Raw genomic sequence first — 18,654 nt, 5'->3', positions numbered from 1 at the left:
AGCGGTATCAGAAAAAGTAAAAATGACAGTCTGGATGTGTTCTTTAGTGCTAAAACGCATAAGGAAGGAGTACCGTTCAGAGTGATAGTGTCGGAGAAGGACACGTGGCAAAAAGCTGTAGCTGTGTATTTGCAAAGAACATTAAACTTGCTTGACATAAATGACCCCTTCCTGACAAAAAATTCGGAACAGGTGATAAGTTTCGTCAGGGAACGAAAAAACATAGGGTTAAAAGCGTTTTCGGCTGACATAAAAGATCTGTACTATTCTCTGCCACAATCAGCAGTATTAACAAGTGTTGGCGAATGCATCGATGAGTACGGTGCCGTTGATTTAGCTCACAAGCAGGTACGTCCGTTGACAATTTCTTAGAATTACTTAGGTTTTACTTGTCGTCAACGTTTATTGAAAACAATGGTACCCTGTATCTGCAAAAACAAGGAGTATGCATTGGCTCGTGCTTAGCACCAGTTTTAAGTAATTTGTTTTTGGCTGAAATGGACAGGAGGCTATCAGGACGCCTAAATGAATACAATGTTGTGCAAGTATTTAGGTACGTCGATGACTTTTTAGTGTTTATCAATGACAGAACTGCAGATTTTGCTACTCAATGTAGTAGCGTGTGTAGCGTTTTTCGTGAGGGGCTTAACCCACTTGAAGTGACCTTTGAAATGCCATGTGACGGAAGGCTCAGATTTCTTGACATTAACTTTCAATTCTCAGATGAAAAGACATGCTGGTGTTACGAGCCCAGAGCAAGTAAGCCTTTACTACAGTTTCACTCAGCGCATACTAAACTGGTAAAACGAGGCATTGCGAAGATGTGCTTGAGTGAGGCACTAAAGAAGTCCTGCCGGTGCCTCATGAATGAAAGCTTCAGACAACAGGTCTCGAGGCTAAGCAATGCCGGGTACCCCAAGAGCCTCGTCGTGTCCGTTGCTGAAGGATTGCACAGAAAAGTGCTGGAGAAAAGATGTGAAGGGATGGATAGGGTGAGCTCAAGAAAGGAAAGTTTTGCCGTAATTCCATACATGCATAAGGTTTCTCACAGGATAAAAAAGATTGCGGAAAAATGTGGCACTAACGTAGTTTTCTCGGCACCCAATAAGTTGGTGAGTCTTTGCAGAAGCACAAGACCAGACAAGGGAAAATCAAATGTATGCCAAAAGAAACATAGAAACCTATTTGTGGAGTGCATCATGTGTGTTGTATACCTCATTCCACTTACTTGTGGAAAGTGTTATATCGGTCAGACCAGTAGATGCATAAACGATCGCTTGCGCGAGCACAATAACAAAGTAAATAGTGTTGTTCCTGATGGTTTTCTTTCCCTTCATTGCCAGAGATGTAATTGCACACCGAAATTCAAGGAAACGGTTATAATCAATAGAAGTAGGCACGAGATGACGCGGTTGGTATTGGAGGCCGGCAGAATTGCAGAGCTAGGTGACACGTGTGTGAGCAGCCCATCAGTGGTGTTGACAGATAAGGAACTTGATTACATGTATTCGCGATAGGGTTTGTGGTAACATGGGATAAAAGGAAGAAAGAAAAAGTAGAAAAAGATTGAAAAATATAAAATTGTAAAGTATTGGAACACGCGCGTTGGTTATATTTGATGGTTTTTAGAGCTACGCACGTGCGACGTTGGCGTGGTGGATCGCATACACCACGGAGATCTGCGTGTAATAAACTGTTGTTGAAAGTTAGCGCTGTGTTGTGTCTATGTGCCTTCTCTTGTCCGGGTTCGTTGTCTGCGCTACCATCCATCATCATGCTTCTTTTGTTCCCCCGCTTATAGATTGGGGGAGACTGAGTTGAGAATATACATACAAATTGCTGAGGTAGACAATGACAAACGTGACGAAACCGAACACACTGGCCGAAATGTAGGCTCTAGCGAGACACTTTTTTCATAGTATTTGTCATCTAAACCCTCCATTTTACACTAGATTTCGGTCTTGCTGGGGTTCTATGCCCTAACCTTTCAGCAAAAACGAAAACACCCCCAGAAGAACGCACCGCTAATTATTGTTTACAGCCGTTCTTCTCACAAAGTGTATTGGTTATAATTCGATCCTGCGTCTGTCCTGTCCTTTTCCCTTATCAATTTAATTGTTTTACAAGTGTAGATAATCATCATACCCATTATATCTCGCCTAACAGCCCCCTTTCTATAAACCAAATTATGGTGTCATAGTTTTTACCAGCCTGTTTTATTTTGTTAAAGCTGCACGAGAATAACACTGGTAAATACCTGAGGCTGCTTTAAAAGGCAGTTTTACTGTTCTGTTAAAGTCCTGTGCTGTAACAATGTGCACATAATTGCTTTTTGTGCAGGGAGACTTCGGAAGGGAGCCGAGATACCTGAACAGGTGCAGAAATATGGACTAAAATGTGCAGTCATCCCGCGACAGAGAAGTTCACTAAAAGTCACATAATTTAAGCTTTTTTCTATTTTCAACACTGTTTTCAACATATGAGTACGAATATATTTAATTAAAAGTCATATGGCTCTTGTTTATATATTTATTGTGTGGGTGCTTTAGGAAGTAATCGAATAACTTGGGTTTAGGAATAACTGGGGTTATTCCCATCAAGTGAGTCAGTACGAGCGGGTGAAATGCTCTAACTGTAAATTACTGGTGACGTTGCCCACACGCAGATGTAGTACTTGAGTGACAACGTGCGTCAACACTGTGTGCCATGTGTCTTTGTCGTTAAGCTACCACCTCCCACGCCCTGAACAACGGGGCAGCGGGTTGTTAGTGTTACCGTTTTGTGGCTACTGCCTGAGCTTTTGCTCCGGGCTTAGCTTACTGTCCGAGGAAACGTCGAGCCACAACAAGCCACGCTCTATCCTCCGGAGTAGCAGCTTCTCGGCGTTGCCACTTTGCCTTTCGCGGGCAAAACAGCTTTCATCATCGTTTTCTTTTGTGGCAGCAAGAAAATGTGGGGTATGACACGCACTTATCATCATCAACGTCAGTTGCGGTGTATAAGGCGAAATTCATGTGCTGTGCCGTGATGCAGCGTCATCGTCATCGGGTACCTTGCAAGTGCTAACGCACGTACCCACGATATGCGTCATGGCACATGAAGATTACCTCAGGGGTGTTGTGCTTCTGATGACAGCATCATCGTAATCGGGTACCTTAAATGGGCTGACGCACATATTAGGGGCAAAGCTAGTTATGACCGACGCTTGTACGTTGCCGTCGGTGTTGTCGCCAAAGCCACACGTGACGACAATTATGCCGATGACGATGAAGAAGTGCCTTCCATACGGGCCGCATCTTTCTGCCATCACGGTACAGCACAGACAAGATACCCATTATACGCCATAACGACGCTTATGACGATGAAGGTGATGATGATGATGATTACGGACAACGATAGGCTTGTGCAGCAGATGACGTCTTCGTATGCACTACGATGAATTTCGTCTGACTGAAAACAACCAACAGCCTTGCTTGCTGGTTCCTTTCTTTTGTGGCTCTCACCCACTAAGGATGATTGGCCAAGAAGCCGGTGGTTATTGCAAGTTAATGCCTTTGAGTTTTCTAGACAAGGTGAATATGATTATTGTGTTTTGACTGTGAAATTAATTTGGCGCCATGTTAAAAAAGGAAAAAAAAGGGGGGGGGAGACAAATATTAGAATTTGTTAAATATCTGAGGTGGAATTGTTATATGAAATTCTCCTGAAAGTTGAATCATTGAAGTGTATCAGCTATATAATAAGTGGTAGTGTGGCTAGTAAAACTTGAGAGCTGATCGCTGACTCAGCAAGGTAATCTTCTTGTGTTATATATGAATTCGCAGAGAGCCCCGCAGATGTTCCTGTCGCTGTGTCCCAATGAAGTGGCCCCCAAAGACAAAATATTGGGAGTATTAAGTGATATTTCTAGTTTTCTGAATAAAATTTCGAAGCAGTTGTTTCTTTGATTTTTGAAACGGTGACATGTGATAAGAAAATGGTCGATATGTTCAGGTTCATAACAGCTTGAGCACAGAGGGGATGGCACTAGACCAGACCTGTTTAAGTAGAAATTAAGAGGTGCTACACGGCAACGTAATTTTGTTATCAAGACTTCCAATTTATGCGTGGGACACCATTTATTATTCCATGTGAAGTGCAGGTGCGAGAAATCTGGATTCGATATCATTGATTTTTGATGAGTCTTCAAGAAGGGAAAGTTTTCTAAACCTCGCTGCTGTTACATAAGCTGTAGGAGGCATGATTGGCACAATCGGAAGATCAAGAGATGTTCGCGCAAGTGTGTCAGCCATCTCGTTTATAAATATACTAAGATGGCCTGGCACCCATATCATTCGCACTAGACGAATCTTTGCTGGGATTAATGATTTAAAAGTTGCTAGTACTGCTGATGTTGACGATGATGATAAAAATGAACACACGGAATACGAGTCAGACACAATCACAGCTGTCGAATAAGTCGCAGGAAGTTTACGAATAGCTAGTATAACGACCATTAATTCCACTTCAAATATCGGTGTATAATCTGGGAGGCGTAATGAAAATGACCAGAATAATGAGAGAGAAAAATACCCACACCTGCCTTTTTGCCACTCACAGATGCATCCATTGCAATTACTATATTAGTACCCAATTGAGACAGCTGTTGTTCTAATAAACCAATCAAATATTTAGAGGGCAAGTGTTTAGCGTTCATGGGGAAGATGTCGTCAAACTTTATTTGCACTTGGCCGATTGGTTTGACAGATGGCGTGATCTCGAATATATTAACATTTAAAGCATCTAGAAGTGTTTGAACAAATAGCACTTGGGGTTTATATGCACGGGACCAATGCTCATTGAAAAAGACACCAGGTTCGGCAAAGAATACAAACTGTCGCCTTCTTAAAGTGGATTCAGAAAACTTTAAATATGTTTTTACTGTTAAATTATGAAATCTGCAAGCAAAGGTAGGTATCCGAGCTTCTTGATACAAAACATTGTTGGCTGTGAATTTTGGCACACCTAAACAACTACGTAGAGCTTCTAGCTCTAAGAGAATCAGGGGGTTTATTTTGTATGCTGGTCCACCAGAGAACAGTACACATCCGAATTCAAGAATCGGACGAACGTACATGCGATAAATCATGATCAGCGTATTTCTGCGAAGACCGGAACGGAGGCGGCCAAGCCTACCTATTATTCCAACAGCGCGTTTAGCCTTATTTGTAATATATTCAATGTGGTCATGCCAGCTCAGTTTTTGATCGTACAGTACACCCAGATATTTATTACAGTTAACCTGGGGAATTATTTCTTGATGGTACTGAAGAGAAACAGTAACTGGTGCGTCCAATGGAAAAACTATTATAGCACTTATAGTTACGTTCAGGTTCATAAGAATCTTCTGAAACCAGGTTTCCAATGTTGCCAAATAACACTGTAAAGTCGAATGTAGTAAATAAATATCGCTGTTGATGCAAAGAACGTGATATCAACTGCATATACATATGCTTGTACCTTATCACTCAGTGGTATTAAACTTAACAAAATGTTAAATAGCAGAGGCGATAGAACAGAGCCTTGAGAAGCACCTCTCGTTTGGCTATAGTTTGGCGTGGAAACACCTCGTTGGAAGCAATAAAATTTTCTGTCTTTTAAAAATTCGTATATCCAATTTGTTGTGTACTGCGGGAACGTGAGCTCTTTTAGGGCATTGATAAGAATAGGATATTCAACACTGTCATATGCCTTGGCTAAATCAAGGGTTACTAGGGCCGCATATTTTCGTCTGTGCCGAGCGAGCTTTATACGAATCTCTAAATCAACATGCGCCCATTATATAGAGTAACCTGGTCTAAATCCAATCTGGCACGCACTGAGTATCGCATTATCTGTTATGAACTTCGTAACTCTAACGTAAAGTATCCTTTCTATTAACTACGTGTGTTGTTAAAGCGATTGGCCTAATGTTATCTATCTGCATTCCTAGTCCCTGCTTTTTAAGAAGCGGTATTATTTTTGCAAATCTCTAGTCAGGAGGTATCCAAATATTTTCAAGTGAATAGTTGACAACGTTAAAAAGGTCTTCAGGAGAGATGTCGAATAATATTTTTACAATTTCTGAAGTGACGCCATCTCGTCCAGGACCTGTGTTTGGGAGAATACGAACGAAGTCCGCAAGTTCATCCCTACTTACTTCAATAAAATCATTTCCGAATGAAAGTTTTGCACACTTTATTTTGATTTGTGATGTAAACATCTTCTCCAATTCTAATGCAATTTCAGTTAATGTATCTTCCAACTCAGTTAGAAAGAAAATAACAGAGTCAATATTTACGTGTGCTGTAATAGCTTTACGATTGCGGAGAAATCTGAATAGAGCTTCCTTGTTGCCACTCTTGGATAGATAGCTGTACCGTTTTTCTTCATAATCGTCTTTCGCTAATGAAACTGTTCTCTTAAAGGTAGCTTTAGCAAATAAATATATTTCTCCAATTAGTCAGACATTGGTTGGTAAGAAGTTTTTTCCATCCGAATTCAAGCCTCTAGGAGAACATGACCAGACTTCGTCTTTGCCAACTTCAGGCTAGCTTCTATACCACAAAGGCATAATAAAGAAGATGAAAGAACTGTACAACGAAACAGCACATATTATTTCTGACCAATAAGTACTGTTTATAACTGTACTCCACTTTGCAGTCATTTTGACGTACTATAGGTGATAACGCCTCAGTCACCGTCACGTGTGACTAGTGGTAACACCGAATGATCCCATTGCTTCGCCCACTCATCATCATTGATTTCGTGGATATGCCATGTTTTTATAGCGAAAGCTGTAATGAGATGAATAAATGAATGAACAGATTTAATTTCTGGTGAGACACAGAAAAACAAAGTGAAGCTAAAAACCATTCGGCCTTACGTGGCTTCACTACGCGGAATTATAAAAGTTCAGTAAACAGTGCTACATTGAATAATATTTATCACAATACAAAGAAAGCATAATAACAGAACACAGAAATAGCATAAAAGCAAAAATAAGCGACATATAAATACAAAAAAATAGGCTGCATAGACACACATAATCAGACATCGAGGCTCTTTTCATTACATATCCAAAAAACGCATAGTTACATATTCATATATTCATATAATACACTCATATCTTCATAACTTACATCTGCCCTTATGTACATAGATACTACTGTATATACACGCGTTTTGTATCTAAGGTGAGAGTATATGGGGAACCTAGCCACAAGTTCATTGGAAACATGATGTTTACTTTACTCAATTAATGAGGAGATGTTTTATGTGATATTTGAATTGCGGTAATGGGAGGTTAAAATTTAATTGTTCACCTAAATTATTTATCAGCTGTGGGGCGCGGTATGCAATTAGTGCTCTACCGTATCCAGTCCTAGTAGCATGAACGCGAATTTGTTGCCTACGGAGCGAGTATTTGAGTGCGCCTTCCTGTGTCGTAATAGTGTGGAGTTTATTTTTATAAATGTAAATTAATAGCTTGTATTCGTACACCTGTTTTGATTTTAGTGTACCATGTTTTATGAATAGTGAACCGCTAGGCATCTCCCTTGGGTTGCCATAATAATCATCGAATAGGCGGAGAACTTTTTTCTGTAAGATTTTTTCACAACACAGTTCGCGTGTGCGCCGTAGCTGTCCGCCGCCGCCTTTGCCGCCGCCAGTGCTCGTATCTACTAGTGCACGAAACAAAAAAAAAACTTTAAAAAACTCCGAGGACACAATGGAATTGGAATTCGGGTCCTCTGCGTACCAGCCTTACATTCTACCAAAGCCGCACTGGAGCTTAAAATACCTTCGCAAACTGGCCTTAAGCATTCTCAGTGTTGAGAAAGAAATCGCGTTTATAATAATGAAGTGTTAATATTAATGAGGTGAAGAACTGCAAAACCAGGTGTCACATATTGTGCATTGCGCAAGCAGTGGGTCGTCGAATGCTAAAACGTTGAGCCACAACATGCCACGCTCTATCCTCCTGAGTAGCAGCTTGTCGGCGTTAATTCCTAGTGACATGGCCAATGAGCAGATGTAGTACTTGAGTGACAACGTACGTCTACACTGTGTACAATGTGTCTTTTTCGTTGAGCTGCATGTGGAGTTTAACGTCCTTAAACCACCATATGTATTTGAGAGACACCGTAAAAGAGGGCTTCGAAAAATCGACCACCTGTGGTTCTTTAACGTGCACTCTAATTTGAGCACACGGGCCTACAGCGATTTTGCCTGCACTCAAACCCTTTACAGAAGTTTGATTGTGTTCACCTAATACCTGTGGCACATACTCACAGTGGGGGATTCTGGGAATACAAAAACTTCTAACATAACTTATCGTAGCCAGCCACAGCACCAAAAAAGCACAATGTTGCTTGCCTGTGTGCAGCGGGTACAACTCTTCTCCGAAGAACTACAAAGTATGGCATAGTGAGTGCCTGCCTGCTACACAATATTTTATGGTGTAGTGGGTAACCACGCAGGTGTGCAAGCAGCTGCTACGAAAGAGTATTGAAAAAAGCCTGAAGGCCGCTCTTCCATCTTTCACTGTGACAGCGCTGCGCATTCCGCGCAGGCCTATAGTAGTTTTGTCTTCGTCATCATCGTCATGATGTATAGTTGCAACCTTCCACGTCCTGTGCCGTAATGATGATGTCCAGAGTTATTCAGTCATATGAGTTGCGATACTGCGTTCAGAAACCTGGACACGCCATTGGCTGACCTAGTGGGAATGAGTAGATCGTCGCGCCATCGGGGAGCGACAATACAAACAATGCATCGCCACTTGTGCGTGCGCTTTTTAGCCTGCTTAACGCTGCACGCAACACTAGTGTTGTCGCCCTCATAAAGGGCCTTGGCTTGCACGGCGACCACCGCCGCTGTCAGCTGTTCACGCTCTGCAAAGGCGTAAGCAAAGTCGGGTCAAAGCGTCAAGTTTTATTACGTTGAAGGCGGTGCTTGCAATTTCGTGCTACGATGGTTTTAAGCCTACACTCTGATTATTTCTATTACTCCTCGTTTGTTCGTTTGAAAATGTGCACTTGAGATCGATTGCTCACGGGAAGTTTGACGAATCCTTTTAACTGTTCCGCTCTGCGGTTCACAATGTGCCTCACTAACATGACGTGAGTGATGGTCGCACAAACAAGACACAGACACGGTAGAGAGTAAACCAAAGCACAACACTACCGATCAGTACTTACCGCGAATTGGTCGCTTTGTCTTGCACGCAGCGGTCAAATTCCACTAATCGCGAAATTAATGAGACTCTGGCTGGAATATCATATATATATGAAAGCCAGATGACAAGAAAGTGGGAACATTGAGCATTGCACTTTACTTGCAACTAGCACTGCAAGCGCTCTTCTCTCTTAAGGTGCATTGTTATTGGAGTCTTTCCAATGGCACCGGCGTTTGCTACTCGGGCAACGTCGTCTGCTGCCGTTGACAGACTTACAGGTTGGATCCACCTGGATCAACGCTGCATCCCGCTGGCATCACGTCTTGCGGCTTACTATTTTGCCGAAATAGAAACATCGTGGCCTCTTCAGATAGATCTCATAAACTACCGACATCGCTGCACCATCCATTTACGCTGTGCTAGCTGTGTACCACACAAACACGCTGCTTATAGCCACGCTGCTTATAGCCATGTTGCTTCCAGCGCAATGCGGAAAACATGAAAAAGGACAGAGCATCAAGAGAACAAGCAGCTCCTCTGCCTTTAGCACATCTCCACCACTGCGACCAAGTAACATGTTCAGTACCCTTAGGCACCAACACACCTAAGAACAAGTTCTAGGTGCTGCCATGCTGTTTCGCAGAATGTGGCAGCGCTCACAATCTTGCTAAGTGCAAAAACACAAAATATTAAGTTTTCTAGTTAGCTTTGTTGTCAAAATATGGCGCTATAATCTACTCACTTCGGTTATTTTGGCCAATGCCGTGTTCGGATTTTGATACATGAAGCATACGGGGAGTTTCGCTACTTATATGATCGAATAACTCTGGGTGACGTGATCGTCATTGGGTACCATTGAGGTGAACGTATTATTCGTGGTCATCGCTGTCATGACGTATAGCAAGTTGCTGTGCCGAAAAACGCCCAACGTACAAGCCGAAACTCGAGGCTGCTTCTCACTTGAAATGGCAAAACTTTACAATGCCATGGAAGGCTTCGAATAGCAAAATGGGGTTGTATTGAAGTCTAATCTAATTGCTTACAGGTTGTTATTAGCTTTAAGCTAGGTTAGCTATAGCTGGGTTAGGCTTCACCTAAATTTGTGTTATACCAAAGGCATGAGCACGAAATGCATGTGCAGACATCAGACACAGTAACTCATGTTCAAACGAAGCATTAGCACCTTCCATAAATCTCGAGCACGTTGTCATTGACACACGGGCCTACAGCATTTTCACCTCTATAAAAAATGGCTGCATATCCACGGAGTGACTGATGAAGAGTGGGGCGAAGCGTCCGTCCGTCCATTCGTTCTTGATTCCGTCCGTCCATGCGTGCGTCTACGTGGCCGCCCGAGCGTCCATCTGCCCGTCCGCGCGTGCGTGTGTTCGTGCGTCCGCACGTCCATCTGTGCGTTCGTCCCTGCGTTCATCCATGCATCCACTCCTGCGTCCGTCCATGTGTCCATCCGTTCGGGCAGCCATCCGTGCGTTCGTCCATGCATCTGTCTGTGTGTCCGTTCGTCCACCTATTCAACACTCCAAGTACCACCATATCGCATGTTTTCATCATATATTCCTCATAGAGAAGCACCGCCATCCAGTGGACATTCCAAGGACTGAACGAAAGGAGGCAAACGCACACTTTCTTACGGTTTGCGCTTCGTGTCTACTTCCCACCTTTAACCACCTCGAGTTCATGGTATGTACTAGTTCACTGTATTTATGGCACTGCGGCGCAACGCTCGCTAAACCTTTTTAAAACCAAAGAGGTTACGCCCAGCGAGTATAACGTAGCAACCCTTTCTTGTCAGATAGTGCTCAATGTACATGCCAATGGCTGCTAAGGAAGAATGAGAGACAGGAGAATTCGACTTTTAGTTAAGTTGCTCGCTGCGAATTTTTTATTGTTCAACAACGCACAGAAGAAATCTCCCACCGTTACCGCCTCGGAGGTTAAAATGTAAGACTGGTTACACACTACTACTACTACTACTACGACGGACGAACGGGTGCCGCTATAAATAGCTTCACCCCTAAAAGGTCCCAGCTTTGCCGCAAAGGTGAAGCGATGCGCGTGGTAGGAACAAATCAGAAGGTCACGCGCAGAATGGAAAGCAGATCGAAACGTGTCCCGCGTTTCTCACGTGCAAATAACGCACGAAACGCACTCACAGGTACAGATGCACGCGAATAAGCGTCTCAGTAATTACTTCGTTGTGTCTAGAAAGCACGCGCTTTTCGCAAACGAAGACTGCAATGTTTGTAGTGACCTTTGTGCGCCCGGTAGCTACAATAGAATCATTCCAGGTGAAACCCTAGTCAAGCCAAGACGTACGATCCTCCCCGCGAGACAACGGCTTGCGAGGGAGCGTAGTTCCCCTGTTCGAAGGTGTCCTGCCATGGGAGCGTCATGTAGTTCGGTGAGAACACAACGGCGCAAATGCTTAGGCGCAACAATGAGAAGGTCGGGCCCGTCTAGTCGAAAGTTGTGATGGTGTAGCACACCCTTTTGAATGACAAAGTAGCGAACAGAAGCATCATTTAAGGAGGATTCTATACGGCTGATGATGTCAAGCAGCACAGGATCCCGCTTGTGTTCTTCCATAATAATAAGGAAGTTGGACACTGACAAGATAGAGTTCTCCGTGGGCTCGTCAGTGTTCTCGGGATCGCCGACAGGGTACCGGGAGAGGCAATCGGCATCATGGTGTAGGCGGCCAGATTTGTAGACCATCGAATAGGAAAACTCCTGCAGGCGCCAAGCCCAGCGACCAAGGTGGCCTGATGGATCTTTCAGAGGGTTGAGCCAGCAGAGCGCGTGGTGGTCGGTAACTACCGAAAATGGGTGTCCGTATAGATAAGGTCAAAATTTCGCCACCGCCCATACAAGAGCCAAGCACTCACGCTTTGTGATTGAATAGGTACGTTCAGGGGCGGATAGGAGGCGGCTGGCATATGCAATAACGCAATCATGGCCATGTTGTTTCTGAGCCAGCACTGCAGCAATGCCATGTCCACTTGCATCTGTACGGATTTCCGTAGGGGCAGCAGGGTTGAAGTGTGCCAGTATTGGAAGAGTAGTGAGAAGAGCTACAAGGGTCGAGAATGCAGAAGCCTGTTCGGAGCCCCACGAAAACGGGACTTCTTTCTTGAGGAGCTGCGTAAGCGGTCTCGCTATGTGAGCAAAATTTTTCACGAAGCGTCGGAAGTACAAGCATAGTCCGGTAAAGCTGCGTACATCCTTCGCACATCATGGTAGAGGAAAGTTTTTGACAGCGCTGATTTTTGCTGGGTCTGGTTGAACACTGTTGGCGTCTACTAAATGGTCAAGTACTGTGATTTGATGGCGTCCAAAGTGACATTTGGACGAGTTGAGCTGCAGGCCAGCGTGACGGAAGATTCTTAAGATGGCTGAGAGGCGCTCTATACGAGTTTCAAATGTTTCAAATGTTGGTAAAAAGACGATGATGTTGTCCAAGTAGCACAAACAGGTGGATCATTTGAATCCTCTGAACAGGGAGTCCATCATTTGTTCGAAGGTGGCTGGAGCGTTACAAAGGCTGAAGGGCATGACCTTGAACTGATATAGGCCATCGGGGGTGATGAATGCCATCTTTTCACGGTCCATTTCATCAACCTCTATCTGCCAGTAGCCGGAACGAAGGTATATGGAGGAGAAATAGTGGGACCCGTAGAGGCAATCAAGCGCATCATCTATTCGTGGCAGAGGGTACACGTCCTTTCTCGTAATTTTGTTGAGGTGTCGATAATAAACGCCGAAACGCCATGCACCGTCTTGCTTGCGGACTAGAACTACAGGAGAAGCCCAAGGACTGCAGAATGGCTCAATGGTGTCCTTGGCGAGCCTTTCGTCGACCTAACTTTTGATAATGTGACGCTCAGCCACCGACACTCGATATGGACGCCTATGAATAGGATGCTCATTACGAGTGTTTATGCGGTGGGTCATACCGGTAGCTTTCCCAAACGGATGGCCGCTGAGGTCAAAAACGTCGATGTAAGACTGCAGAACTCGGTGGAGCTCATCAGTCTGCTGCGGCGTCAAGTTTGAAGCTATCGTTGACGTAATAGCGCTGTCGGAGCAAGTGGCAGATTGATGTTGAGCGTGGGGGTCAGAAGGAGCGGCCATCGCAAAAACATCTACCGCATATTCTTCTAAGATACCGAGAGATATCCCTTGTGGCAGAACTTGAGGTGTAAAGCTAAAGTTGACAACTGGGAGGCACGTAGAATTCCCTGCAACGGACAGAACGGTGTGCGGTAATGCAATGCCGCGGTTTATGAGGACATCTGTGATAGGGGTCAGATCATAATCACTGTCGAGAACTGGTGGTATTGAGACGAGCCTCTATGTAGGTCAGTGTCTGTGGAAGGAGGTGCGCGTGTCCCATTGTGCAGAGGCGACTCCGCCGTTGTGCAAGAGGTTCTGTTGCGGGCAAGTGTAGACGAAGCGTACTGGTCGAACAGTCTATGAGGGCAGATTGCGCGGACAGGAAGTCGAGGCCTAAGATTACGTCGTGGGGGCATTTATCAAGGACGGTGAAGAGAACAACTGTGTGTCGATCCGCAATGCTCACACGAGCGGAGCACATTCCAATGATGGATGCTGTTCCACCATCCGCAACACGGACAAACTGAGTGGTCGCAGGTGTGAGAACCTTCTTGAGCTTGCGGCGAACATCACTCGCCATCACTCAAAGTTGAGCACCGGAGTCGACAAGAGCAGTGACATGTACGTCGTCTACTTGTACGTATATGAGGTTTTGTTTTGTCGGTATCGTTAAGAGTGGATTTTTGGTCAGTCGGAGTGATGAAGCGCCACCTCCAGAGCTGCAATACTTAGTTTTCCGTCGGGGAACCTCTTGAGAAGGTGGGGAACATGGTCGGCGGGGCTGTGAAGGACGAGACTGGCAACGTTGGGGGGATATAGAGCGGGAGTAGCGGTGTTCAGAAGCGGGTTCCTGGCAAAACGGTCACGGCTGGTTTGGTGGCGATAGGCAGGACGTGCATAGAAGGGACGAGAGGACGGTTGTGCAGGAGGACCCCAGCGACTTCTGCAATGGCGAGAAATAGGCCCGATTCTGTGACAAGAGAAGCAGATCGGCTTATCATCATGTGTTCGCCATGCGGACGGATTACGGAACGTAGAGGGAGAGCTGGTCGGGAAGGAACGTGCAGGTGTGTATCAGGGCTGGTAGTCGGTGCGGGGAGGTGGTGAGATAGTGTGAATTCGCAAGCTGGCGATTTACTGCCAGACGACTGCTTGAATGAAAGGCAACGTAATTGGAGGAGAGGTGTCAGGGGACGTTGGTCCCACCTTAGCTGGAGAAGCCGCTTCAAGTTCCCGCCCGACGATTCGCGTCAAGTTGTCACAGGTGTCTGGTGGATGGTATGTGTCGAGACACGAGGACGTCGCAGTGGTGTTCGGAAAGCGCTGGAACTGATGGGAGATGCGTCTGCTTTTAGCTTGTTGGAACCAGCGGCATTCTTGAATGATCGCATCAACAGATGGCACATTGTTGAATACCAACAAGTTGAACGCATCGGCGGCGATACCCTTTAGGACATGCGCAACGTTTTCAGGTTCGGACATGTTTTTGTCGGCTTGGCAGTATAGTGGGAGGACAGCCTGAATGTAACCGATGTAGCGCTCCGTGGAAGATTGTGCGCGAGTTGACAACTCATTTTTCGCAGCTACGCGACGACCAGAGTTGTTGCCAAAATGCTCACGGATCTTTTTCTTGAAGCTGTCCCAGCTTGTTATGTCATGCCCCTGGTTGTCAAACTAAACACGAGGAGTTCCGTCGAGATAAAAGATGACGTTAGCGAGCATAATAGTAGGATCCCACCTGTAAGGGGCGCTGACGCGTTCGTAGAGGTGTAGCCACTGGTCGACGTCGGAACCCTCGTCCCGAGAACATGCCAGGATCTTTGAGTGCGGGGAGCGTCACGAAAGTTGTTGCGGGAGCTGGGTTGACTTGGTTGACAGGCCGGGCAGAAGGGTGGGCGACCGGAGAGGATGTAGCCGAGTCTTGAGTGGTCATGTTGTAAGCAGTGAGGGAGCATCCGCTTCGTAGTTCCGTGGCGAGGACGGGGATCGCACAACTACCCCAAATGTGTTAAGAGAAGGAGACCGACTCGGTGGGGTAGTCACCGATGTATTTACGGCCAGTTAAGCGAGGAGCGCCAGTCACATAGACGAGCTCGCGCCAGTATGTCTGCTTTGTCTTTTTGTCTTCTTCAACTCCATGCACTGACACGTAGCTATATATATATATATATATATATATATATATATATATATATGTCAACGGCGACGTCGACGTTGACTTGACGCCGGAGGCAAAATACAGCCAAGAGTGTCCATATAATTCCTATCGAAATAGCGAAGCATTGGAAACAATCGCCTTTTCGTGCAAGCGTTTCATGGTCAGCGCAGCGTGATAAGCGCTACGGTCCTTAGATGTGCTTATGTATGCTTTTTCTAGAAAAATACGCGCATTCAGAATATATACGTTTTGGTATGGTGCCCAAGACAGGCGCAATAATTGCTTTTTTATTTGACAATTGCACAACTATAAATGCTAAGCCTTGAGCAACATATGTGAGTGCTGCGGATGAGGTCAGCCGTTTCAAGTAGCCAGTGCTATTGGGAGTGGACAAACAGACAAATGTACAGACAGACAGACAAAAGTTTTTGCGTCGAAGGACCCTTAGAAAGAATATCGTGTTTAATAAAAGCTGCCGCTGCGGCCAGGATCTGATTCGTGACTTGTCCGTCAGCAGCCGAGTACCTTAGCCACCACACCACCACGGCGGGGCAGGCCTCTTTCAGTCCATCGAGGTGCCACAAGGACATCGTTGCCTTGCTGCAGTGCTTACTGCCACAGTTTTATTAGTCAATGCTATCGCCCCCCTCATAGTTGGCGACAAATGAGCGTTGGTGCTTGTGGAAGCTGCACTACTCTGAAAACGAGCTGTTACGAGTTAGCACGAAGCGGAAGGCTGAGAACGTAACTACATAGGAGAGTCCGCCATGCTCACGCACTCGGTCTTTTTTCTTGCTATTAAAAGGTCTATCAATTACCTCCAAGAGTGCGTGTCGGCGCACAATCTTGGACACCATGCTTTAGGGGCGCCATCGGCGAATCATTCCCAATCAGTCCTAGTAAGCGTCATGTCGAATTAGGAGCCGTTCATGCTAGTGGAAAGTTTGCGTAACTGTTTCGCGTTGAACATTTTCAGGCTGCCGTGCGCGGGCTGTTTTCTTCTCCTACGTTCGCCGCTTTTATGGGCGACTCTCCTTAGCCCGTAGGTCGTGCTCTCTTCCTTATGTAGTAGGTACCCGCGTCTAGTTTATGACTTGCTCAATAGATGGCGTTGGGGTATATGCCCTTGGGAATAATATAATCAGAAGGCGTTAGTGGTTCTCACAGCAAATAAACGAAGTGAATGGTGATGTCTGGTGCGAAGCCAAGGGAGTGACAAACCCATAGAGCCAATGGGGACGAAATTGGATAAGGTGATGGCACCGTCTGGATTCTGTCGATAATGCTGAAAAAATCAGAATATAACTATTTAAGTTATAACTAAAAAGTGTTCAGTATATTTTATTTTAAAATAGCCTTTTCAAACAAACAATAAGAATATTGTTGGTATATTTTATTGTTGTGCATAAAATGAAATAGTTCACAAAAGCACAAGGGTGTTTTGATATGGCAGCTGGCATTCCGCATAGCAGACGACATCACCGTCGTATGCTTTTATGTCATGCCTGCCCCGCCCACTTCAGCAGCCACCTTTCTCAATTCCTCTCGTTGCTTTATAGTACATTGCAGTAAACTACTTACTACAAGCTCGCAAGTATCTTGCATAATTACTTCAGTATGTTGTGATGCCGCATAAAGGCCGAGCGAAACGACAACGCTAATGAAACATGCTTGCAACAATAAATCGTTTTATTACGAGTAAATCGATAGATATTTACACAAAATAAAGGCCATATAAGTAACATTTTCGCATTTACAGGAATTCATGCATTAGCCTTCATGCGGAAACCAGGTACGTACTACACAAAGCCCCAACGCAGATGCCCGAAGCACAGAATCTGTCCAGCACTGACTGATATATCTATCGCACTCCAAAAACCCTGCGCTGGTGTAGGTAAAGGTATACCACTTACGTCTCTACACTCGTGTAGCTTAAGATTTCGCAACACCTCGTTGACAGCATTCGGTAAACTTTCTGTGCGGCACGATTGTTCGGTACGACTGGGCGGTACGGTTCTGTGCAAGCAGTGCGGCACATTTGTTTTCTGGTCCGCGCTTCCACATAAAGTGCATCACTTTCCAATTTTCAACGTGCTTACACTATACATGCTTCTGAATGCCTAAAATAAATGATAAACGGTTTATTATGCTTACCATTCTCCAGCCCTACAAATAAAATTGTCGAAAAAAGGTTTCGTTTGGTTTCGTTTACCTACGCCGGCTTTATGGTATGGAGAACTTTATTGAAGTCCTGAGGATCAGTCCAGGACTGATGCTGGCTGCTCCCACGTCGGGATAGAGGGCCAAGCCCCTGTGCTGCCACACGGGCCCTATGGACACTTGGTCCGTCAGTGTGTCACTGTGCGGTGGTGCGCTGTCGTCGTTTCAGTGGTGCAACATGCCACTGACTAGGTGAAGCGTCCGTACTTCTATCTGTGTGTCCAATCGTAAGTGCTTCCGTTCGCCCATCCGTTCAACCGTCCATGCTTCCGTTCATCCGTTCATGCGCCCGTGCTTCTCTCTCTGTTCGTACGTCTGTCTAAGCAAACGCACGGACAGAGGCACGGACGCATGAATAGATGGACGGAAGCAAGAATGGACTGACGGACGCAAGGAAGGATACAGGGATAAACAAATGGTAGCATGAACGAACGGACAGACAGAAGCACGGACTTATGGACAGACGCTTTGCCCCACTCATCATCATTCACTTCATGGATGCGCTGTGACATTCATGGGCTGAGCTCTCAAAGCCATGGGTGTGTGCATACACACTCTGAAAAAATATCGAGTAAAAAGTGTGTATTTTTGTCCCACAACAATATTCGTCATCAGGCTTGCGTGCGCTTCCTTTCTTGAAAACTCGGCGCTGGCCACTTTCCTATCGAGAATGCAATGTGACCCTGATAATGGGCATGTCGATCGTGACCATAATTTACTGGGCGTGGGGCCCTAGCGCAAGGATGGAACGCAATATAGATGACGATTATTGTTGTGGGACGAAAAGACACCCTTTTTTACTCACTCTTTTTTTAAAGTGCACTCTTAAAAAATGGAGCGATGTTCTCTCTATTTTGGGAGGAACGGCGATGTTCCCAATCAACGCCTCCTCTAGAAAGATGCCTGCCGCATGAGAAGATAAAACAGCTGCCACACCCTTTCC

Source organism: Rhipicephalus microplus, chromosome 4 (genome assembly GCF_043290135.1).
Source record: "Rhipicephalus microplus isolate Deutch F79 chromosome 4, USDA_Rmic, whole genome shotgun sequence".
NCBI classification, from domain to species: domain Eukaryota; kingdom Metazoa; phylum Arthropoda; class Arachnida; order Ixodida; family Ixodidae; genus Rhipicephalus; species Rhipicephalus microplus.
This window is presented reverse-complemented; position numbering follows the sequence as displayed.